This window comes from Mus pahari, chromosome 18 (genome assembly GCF_900095145.1).
Source record: "Mus pahari chromosome 18, PAHARI_EIJ_v1.1, whole genome shotgun sequence".
Lineage (NCBI taxonomy): Eukaryota > Metazoa > Chordata > Mammalia > Rodentia > Muridae > Mus > Mus pahari.
Genome location: NC_034607.1, coordinates 10,537,936 through 10,546,225, shown reverse-complemented (window position 1 = coordinate 10,546,225; position 8,290 = coordinate 10,537,936). Strand labels below are relative to the sequence as shown.

General features: G+C 44.3%; 1 pseudogene; it reads left to right on the top strand.

Annotated features, from left to right (window-relative positions):
- Window positions 1-6,591, top strand: part of LOC110336039 — a 63,104-nt pseudogene extending 56,513 nt beyond the window's left edge.
- The last annotated feature ends 1,699 nt before the right edge of the window (window positions 6,592-8,290 follow it).

The following is an 8,290-nucleotide window of genomic DNA, read 5'->3' as shown; positions in this document are numbered from 1 at the left end:
TATATATATATATATATATATATATATATATATATATATATATATATATATATATATAGAGAGAGAGAGAGAGAGAGAGAGAGAGAGCTGCGTATCGAGAGAGCTGTCTTGAGATCTCCAGAGAAAGCAGATCTGAGAGGAAGAAAGCAGAACAGAGAGAAAGCAAACTGTAAAGCTATAGGCCACCTGCTTGGACCCACAATTTAACTTCCAGTCATTTGTTTTCACCACTCCCAGACACCCCTTCTCTCAGAACCCCTCTCCAAGGGGGAGGCTGGACCTTTTCAGAACCCACTTAAGTGCTAGCTGTCTGTGGCAGCTTACTGAGAATTCCAGTCATCAGAGGGTAGAGTTAGGATCTCTGGAACAAACTAGATAGCTATGTTGCAGTAATTTCCACCCTCAATGAGCCCATATAGAAAACACGCAATCCAGTTATTATATTTATAAGCTATATGCCTAGATTGGGCAGATCTAGTAGTAAAATAAGTTATTCCCCAGCTACAAGACCCCTTTCTACTTGCAGTTGCTCCATCTTCACTTCTTCTTCTTCCTCCTCCATCCTCTCTCCTCCCTTCTCTTCTTCCTCCTGCCTGCCCCACTCTCTAAGACCTCCCATCCCACCTTTTCCTTCCACTGTCCAATCACAGGCTCTAGCCTCCATTTGACCAGTTAAAATGGGGAAAAGGTTCCCATGAGATCGACTGCTTGGGGGGGGGTAGCCCCTCTTGAGGAAGCAGAATTAACACCAGCACCAGGGCAACCCACAACATAACTAGACTAAGAGGTATTAGTGAGCTCTGGGTTTGAGTGAGAGACTCAGCCTCAGTGGATAAAATATTAAGCTGTCAAGGGTGACTCTAAATGTCAGCTTCTTAGCTCCATATGCATGTGCATGTACATGTACCCACACATGAGTGAACACACCACACATATACACTCATACCACACACATAAACACATGCACAAAGTTTCAGAGCCTTTGTAAACATCTTGATAAATATAGCTACACATGATTTAGTAATTTTCTTTTCTTTTTCGTTTTTGAGACAAGTTCTTTATGAAGCCCAGCCTAACCTCAAACTCTCTCTAAAGCAAGGATGGTTTTTGTGCTCTGGATTCTCCTGCCTCTCTACCTCCTATGGGCAGGGATTAGAGCTATGTGCTGCCAGGCTAAATTTTCTACATGGCAGAAAACCACCGTGGAATATCAGAAACCAAACAAACAAATCCCAAACATTAAGCATCAATCAAGCCATACTTGACTGAATAATCAGGTAGGGTCCAACCAGGAAAAGAAAGACTACTCCAAGTGTTGTAGCAGAGACAATCAGATATAAGAACTGTCATCAGAAGAGTTGGAAAGCCAGCAAGGTCTAGTGAGTACAACAACGTATAGCTTCATTACACCTAAACTTGGAAGGACAAAGGAAGATGTGCTATCTCAGCAGTTAATGAACAGATTAGTGAGCTGAGCCCAAACACCACAGGCCTCTTCCATGCGAGTAGCAGTCAGAAGGAATGCAGCCCGGTCACCCTGAGAAGTAGCCCTGGTAGTGAGTGCTTTGTCGGTTCAAGTCCTGGGACCCACATGGTGGCCAGAGAACTTGACTCCCCCAAATTGTCTTCTGACTTCCACATGAGTGCTGTGACTTACACACACACACACACACACGAACATATGCACATACACACATATACACATACATGTATAAATGTAAAAAAAGAAAAAAAAAAGAAATGAGTTCTTTGAACTTTGATATATTTGGAATATCGCCCTTTTACCTTTTTCTGGAGTGTGTGTGAGTTTGTTCAACAAGCAAATTATTTTTGTTTTTTTGTTTTTTTGTTGTTTTGTTTTGTTTTGTTTTGTTTTTCGAGACAGGGTTTCTCTGTATAGCCCTGGCTGTCCTAGAACTCACTTTGTAGACCAGGCTGGCCTCCCAAGTGCTGCCTCTGCCTCCCAAGTGCTGGGATTAAAGGCGTGAGCCACCATGCCCAGTAAGCAAATTATTTTTAAGATATAGTTCCTTTCTTATGAATATATATTTGTATGTCTGTGTGACGGTATGTGCATATGTGGGGGAATGAGAAGAGGATGTTGGATCTCTAGGAGCTGGAGTTATAAGCCACTGTGAGCCTCTGAAGTGGGTACTAGTAATTAGACCCTGGTCCTCTGTAAGAGTAGGAAGAGCTTTATACTGCTGGGGTATCCCTCTAGACTCTCAAGAAGCAATTTTTGCACTATGAGAAGAGTATGAAATGGCTATAGCACTGTGGTGTGTAGTGGAGTGGTACAGTGTGCACGTGGCATGCTTGAGATTCTAGTCTTGATCCAAGGCTTCTCGAGAAAATAAAAACGCTGTGTCTTCTCTTAGAGGCCTGCAGATGAAGATGTAGAACTCTCAGCTCCTGCCTGCCTGGAGGCTGCCATGCTCCTGCCTTGATGATAATGGACTGAACCTCTGAACCTGTAAGCCAGCCCCAATTAAATGTTGTCCTTGTAAAAGAAAAAGAAAAAAAAAAAAGAAAGAAGAAAAGAAAAGAAAAAAACCTCTCCCCAAATGAATGAATGAATGAAAGAATGAAAGTGATTTCCTCTCAGGACCTGAATTTGACTTACATTTGCCCCTCTCACACTAAATTTGCTTAAACTCCAATTCCTCTTTCTTAAGATTCTTCCTCTCAAAATAAAGCTCTTGCACTTTCAATTCCTGTCTCTTCAAAGAAAGTCAGCATGGAAATTCCTTTCCCTTTCATTCTGATTTCAGAATCATGCTAGGGGACACTTTCATTTGGGGACGAGACACTGGCGTGGAGCTTCAGCTAGACATTGCCCTTGCTGGAGATTTCTTATGCATCGTGCCAATTCCTGGGCCCGTGGGAAAGTGCAGACATGTGGTGACAAGAAGACCTTTTCATTCTTTACATCTGTCATTTCCTTCCCCCCACACTTGGGTTCTGAAACATTCAATGTGTCTCTGAACACTGACTTACTGTTTTACATTTTAGATCCAACCACATAAGCAGTGACTATGTCCTTCTCTAACCAGTAGCTCATGATTCTTTGATACATGTTGGGTATAAGGGTATAAGGTTGTAATGCTATAATTACTGGATTTCTTCACTCTTGCTTTTTCTTTTTTTTAAACAGGTGAGAGCCGGGCGTGGTGGTGCACACCTTTAATCCCAGCACTTGGGAGGCAGAGGCAGGCGGATTGCTGAGTTCGAGGCCAGCCTGGTCTACAGAGTGAGTTCCAGGACAGCCAGGGCTATACAGAGAAACCCTGTCTCNAAAAAAAAAAAAAAAAAAAAAAAAAGAAACAGGTGAGAGGTAAGGCTTGAACAGGGTGGGGGTTCTATGGTAGATAATACACACATGAGTATAAACATAAATATGTGTTAGTATGTATATTTGCTGGTTTGGTGTCAACTTGACATAAGATATAGTTATCAGAAAAGAAGGAACCTTAGTTGAGGAGATGCCTCCATGAGATTCACCTGTAAGGCATTCTCAACCATTGAGGGTGGTGCCATCCCTGGGTTGGTGGTCTTTCCCTGGCCACTGCATCAGCTCCTGCCTCCAGGGTCCAGCCCTGCTTTGCGTTCCTGTCCTGACTTCCTCCAATGATGGACAATAATCTGGAAGTGTAAGCTGCATAAACAAACTCTTTCCTCCTCAACTTGCTTTTTGGTTATGGTATTTCACCGCAGCAATAGAAACTCTAACTAAGGAAAGCTGGTCCCAAGAGTGGGGTATTGCTGTGACAGACCTGACTGTGTTTATGGGAGGATTGTGGAAGGGCTTTGGAACTTTGGACTAGAAAAGGCACTTGAGTGTTGATACCTCAGGGAGATAAATGTTCTGTAGGGGCTTGGGAGAAAAGAATGTTGAGGGCAGTGTGGAAAATGGAGGCTTGGCTTGTGAAGATTCACATGGCAGTTTAAAGACTTTTATCAGGGCCCTTCGCTATTTTGATTTAAGATTCTGTGGTTCTGGTTACCTGGGGTTGAATAGTCAGCTGTGATTAACAAGATACCAGAAGTACTGAAGTGAAACCTTTGTGTTATTGGGACAATCGATGTTGGCTAGCTGGAGATAAGAAATTAGAGGTGATAAAGAAGAGACCAGCATCACTGAGCTGAAGTCTTCTGCGGAAGTGCTTCCTGAGAGCACAGAGAAGCTGTGTTGCTGAGGTAGCTAAGGTTGTACGTCATGCGGACAGCCAGAATTGGTAATGTGTAAGAGTCACTCAGGTGGTAGTGGTTTTTAAAGGCAGGAAGGGGTGGGCAACATCACCACCCAGAATTTGCCATAAAGTCTCATTCACTCATTATAAGTGGTTACAGTTAAGCTTGGGGGTGTGTGACTGTAATCTCAGCGCTTGGAAGAAGGCTGAGGCAAGAGGATTGAGCAGTTAAAGCCAGCCTAAGTTACACAGTGAGTGTCTCACAAAAACCAAGTTTGCTGTACTCATTGAAGTAATTATCTTGATCTGAAATCCTGAAGCTGTAAAGAAGTAATTTTCTTTTCCATTTGTTCAAACACTGTTAAATTAAGTTTAGTTGTTGTATTGTTTCCTGGTTATTCTGGACAGCCAGAACCTTGAACATGTGAGGGAGGGAAGTGCTGACCACTGAACACTCCTGCCAGTCCCTTTGTCACTACTGAGAGCCTTCCATGTGCCCTTGGCTGATGAGAACACAGAGCTGCACAGGACAGTACCAGACTTGAAGGATTTCACCCATATAACAGGAAATGAAAGTTGTATGAAAATACCTATTTTACAAGAAAAATGCACCAAATATCCCAGGAGAGGTTTAAGCACAGGTTTCATGAGGTAGGAGAAACACATTCAAGATGGTCAAAGAGAAGAGGGCAAGAGACACCATCGAGGGGAGGGGTGTTGTGTCATAATGAAGTTGGATTCCATTTTTTTTTAATTTTTGTTTTTTATTTACATTGGTGTTTTGCCTGTGTGTCTACCTATCTGTGTAAGGGTGCCAGATCCCCTGGAACTAGAGTTACTCACTGTGGTTGTTACCTCCATCATGTAGGTGATGGGAATTGAACCCAGCTCCTCTGCAAGAACAGATAGTGCTCTTATTCTCTGAGCCATCTCTCCAGCACCTGGATTCCCTCTTTCTAGTTATTCTTTCTTCCTTTTGGTCCTTCGAGTCAGTGTCTCAGTCTTTTCGTCCAGGATGGCCTAGAACTCACTATGTAGCTCAGGTTGTATTTGAACTTAGAATGGTTTGCCACCCTAGGCCTCCCAAATGCAGGGATTACAGATAGAAGCCTCCATGCCTAGCTTTTACGGTTCTGTCTATAAGGCTATCTGACCCCCCCCCCCTTTTAAAAAGATTTATTTTAATTTTAATTGTGTGTGTGTGTGTGTGTGTGTGTGTGTGTGTGGTGGAGGTTAACACACATCAGTGCAGGTTCTTAGAGATGAAGTTATAGACAGTTAACTGCTCTGGCATGGGTCTTCTGCAAGAGCAGCGGTGTATTCTTAACTGCTGCGTCATCTTGGCATCTCTAGTTTTGTTTTGTGAGACAAGGCATCACTCAGTAGCCCAGGCTGGCCTAGAACTTACTATGTAGACCAGGTTGTCCTTGCTCAGGGTTGGATTGTGCTGTGAGTCACCATTTCCTGGTACCCTTTCTTTTTTCTTTTTTCTTTTTTTTTAAATTTATTTGTTATATGTAAGTACACTGTAGCTGTCTTCAGACACTCCAGAAGAGGGAGTCAGATCTTGTTAAGGATGGTTGTGAGCCACCATGTGGTTGCTGGGATTTGAACTCTGCACCTTTGGAAGAGCAGTTGGGTGCTCTTACCCACTGAGCCATCTCACCAGCCCCTCCCGGTACCCTTTCTTTTACTCTGCGTGCTCAGAAGTTTGTATATACCAGGCAAGGGCTCTACCATAGAGCTATTCTTTTATTTATATATTTTATTTTATTTTTTTGAGACAAGGTCTCACCTCATAAGGGCTGGGATTAAAGGCATCCTCCACCTTATCTTGCCTGATTTATTTTAAACCTCGAGGTTCATGTCAGTAGGAATAAAGTCTCCTTCATATCTCCGGATCTCCACAAGGACCAAGTGCCTGGCAGAGCGTCAGAGAGTAGTGCGGGAGTAAATTAATTGGCTCCACAGATTGTTTGTAATCTCTCTGTGCCAGGCCACTTCCTGGCTGGTTCTCACAACAAAGAATGAAGGGGGAGGACTCCTTCAGTGCTTCCACCGCCCTTTTCCCTCTTTCCTCCTCTTCTTTCAATAAAGGACGATAGCCCAGTTCAGGAAGCAAGTTGACTTAGGGCAGGCTAGAGTATCAGCTTTAGCCCTGTACTCTGTACGCAGGGGTTCCGGCAGCTCAAGGCCACGTGATCTTAGGCACTTTAAATACCCTTTGAATTCCTGGTCCTCCTAGGGCGGCGAGCTCAGGGTGTTGCTGAGAGGCGTGTCTGAGGAGGTGTCTAAAGTGAGTCGGCTGCTGTCTGAGACAGCCAATGGTCAAGAGTCTGCAGCTGTTATCAAGGTCATTGTCGCTCCTACGGTCCAAGAAGAAATGGCGTTTCCTCCTTAAATGATTAACTTTACGGGACACGCTGGGATTCTTAAGCTGTAACCTTGTAAAAAGTTGGTGACTGGCAGTGTTTGCCCCCGAGTCCATAATTATTCTGTGAAAAAACGACAGCCGCTTGGCTAAGTTCAAGGATATTCAGGGGCTGGAGAGATGGCTCAGTGGTTAAGAGCTCTTCCAGAGGCCCCGAGTTCAATTCCCATGTCTGAAAACAGGGACAGTGTACTCATATAAATAAATAAATCTTTAAAAAGGGTCTTCTGTGAAAAGGTATTTGCTACTGAGGGTAGGTTAGGAGGTCCAATAAGGCCACCTAGCTAGGGTTTACTAAACTGGGAAAACAGGATTGGCAGGACTAAGAAGTTAAGGGTGGGGATGGAAGAAAAGGAAAGAGTTAAAGATAAGGCCTAGGAAACAAAGTTGTCGGGAAATGTAGCACAAGTCAATGATAAGCTGATGGCAGCAACACCATTTTGCTAGGGAAAGAATGTGTGTCAACTGGGCGGGAGCTGGAGTCACTGGGAAAACTCGATTAAGCAACTGCCTCCATCTGATTGGCCTGTGGGAATTTCTGTGGAGCCATTTCCCCCTTTCCTTCCTTGCTTCCTTCCTTTCTATTTATCCTATATATTGATCCTCCTCCCTCCTTTGCTTTTCGAAACACAGTTTCATCTAGGAATCCCCGGCTGGCCTGGAACTCACTATTTAGACTAGGCGGATCTCAAACTCATAGAGAGCCGCCTGCTTCTGCCGGTCAAGTGCAGGAATCAAAGGTGTGTGCCACCGCTCCCAACTGTTTTCTTGATTAATGATTGATAAAAGAGGGCCCAGCCCACAGGGAGTGGCGCCACCGCAGGGCTTTATCAGGAAGCTGGCTGAGCAAACCTAGAGAGTGAGCCAGAGGCATTCTGCTTCAGTTCCTGCCTCCAGGTTCTAGTTCTGAGCTCTTACCTACGCTTCCCTTGATGATGGATTGGCACCAGTACTCCAACTAAGACCCCTCTCTCCCCAGATTGTTTTTGGTCAGTGTTTTGTTGTAACACAGACAGCAAAGTAGAACAGAAGGCATAGTCCGTGTCCAAGGAGAAGCAGTTCTGTAAGAAAGCAGACAGAGGTATAGGGGGTGGGTCATTTATGACTCAGTTTCCCTGGTTACAAGGTGAAAGTATAGATATACGTCAAAAGGGTAAGGAGGTTGGAGTGTCCCTGAAGGTCAGAGTGTTTTAGGTAGGGTAGTCCTGCTTTGCATAGATAACCAGACCTTAGAGGAGGCATAGCAGGCTGAGGAGGCTCTGGCCGGCTGGAGGCTGGAGAGCCTTACTTACCAGCCACATATAGAATGCGGTGCAGCTGTGGGAGTGGGTGAGACGTGGCCGGAAACCAGCAGAATGGAATGTGCGTTCTCAGGGATGAGCAGAGCAACGGCTTGCTGTAGGAGCTCTGTTCTGCTTTGGCGGGCATTTAATTCTTGGCCTTAAAATAATGTCATTCAGTGCCCAGCACCACACTACACTACACACACACACACACACACACACACACAGAGAGAGAGAGAGAGAGAGAGAGAGAGAGAGAGAGAGAGAGAGAGAGAGATTGTCAGATGAGAAAACCAAAAACCAAAAACCTGTGTTCTGTGTTCTGCACAATTGGAGAAGTTAAGTGGGAATCTAAAATAAAGTTTTCACTTCTTGTTTTAGAAACA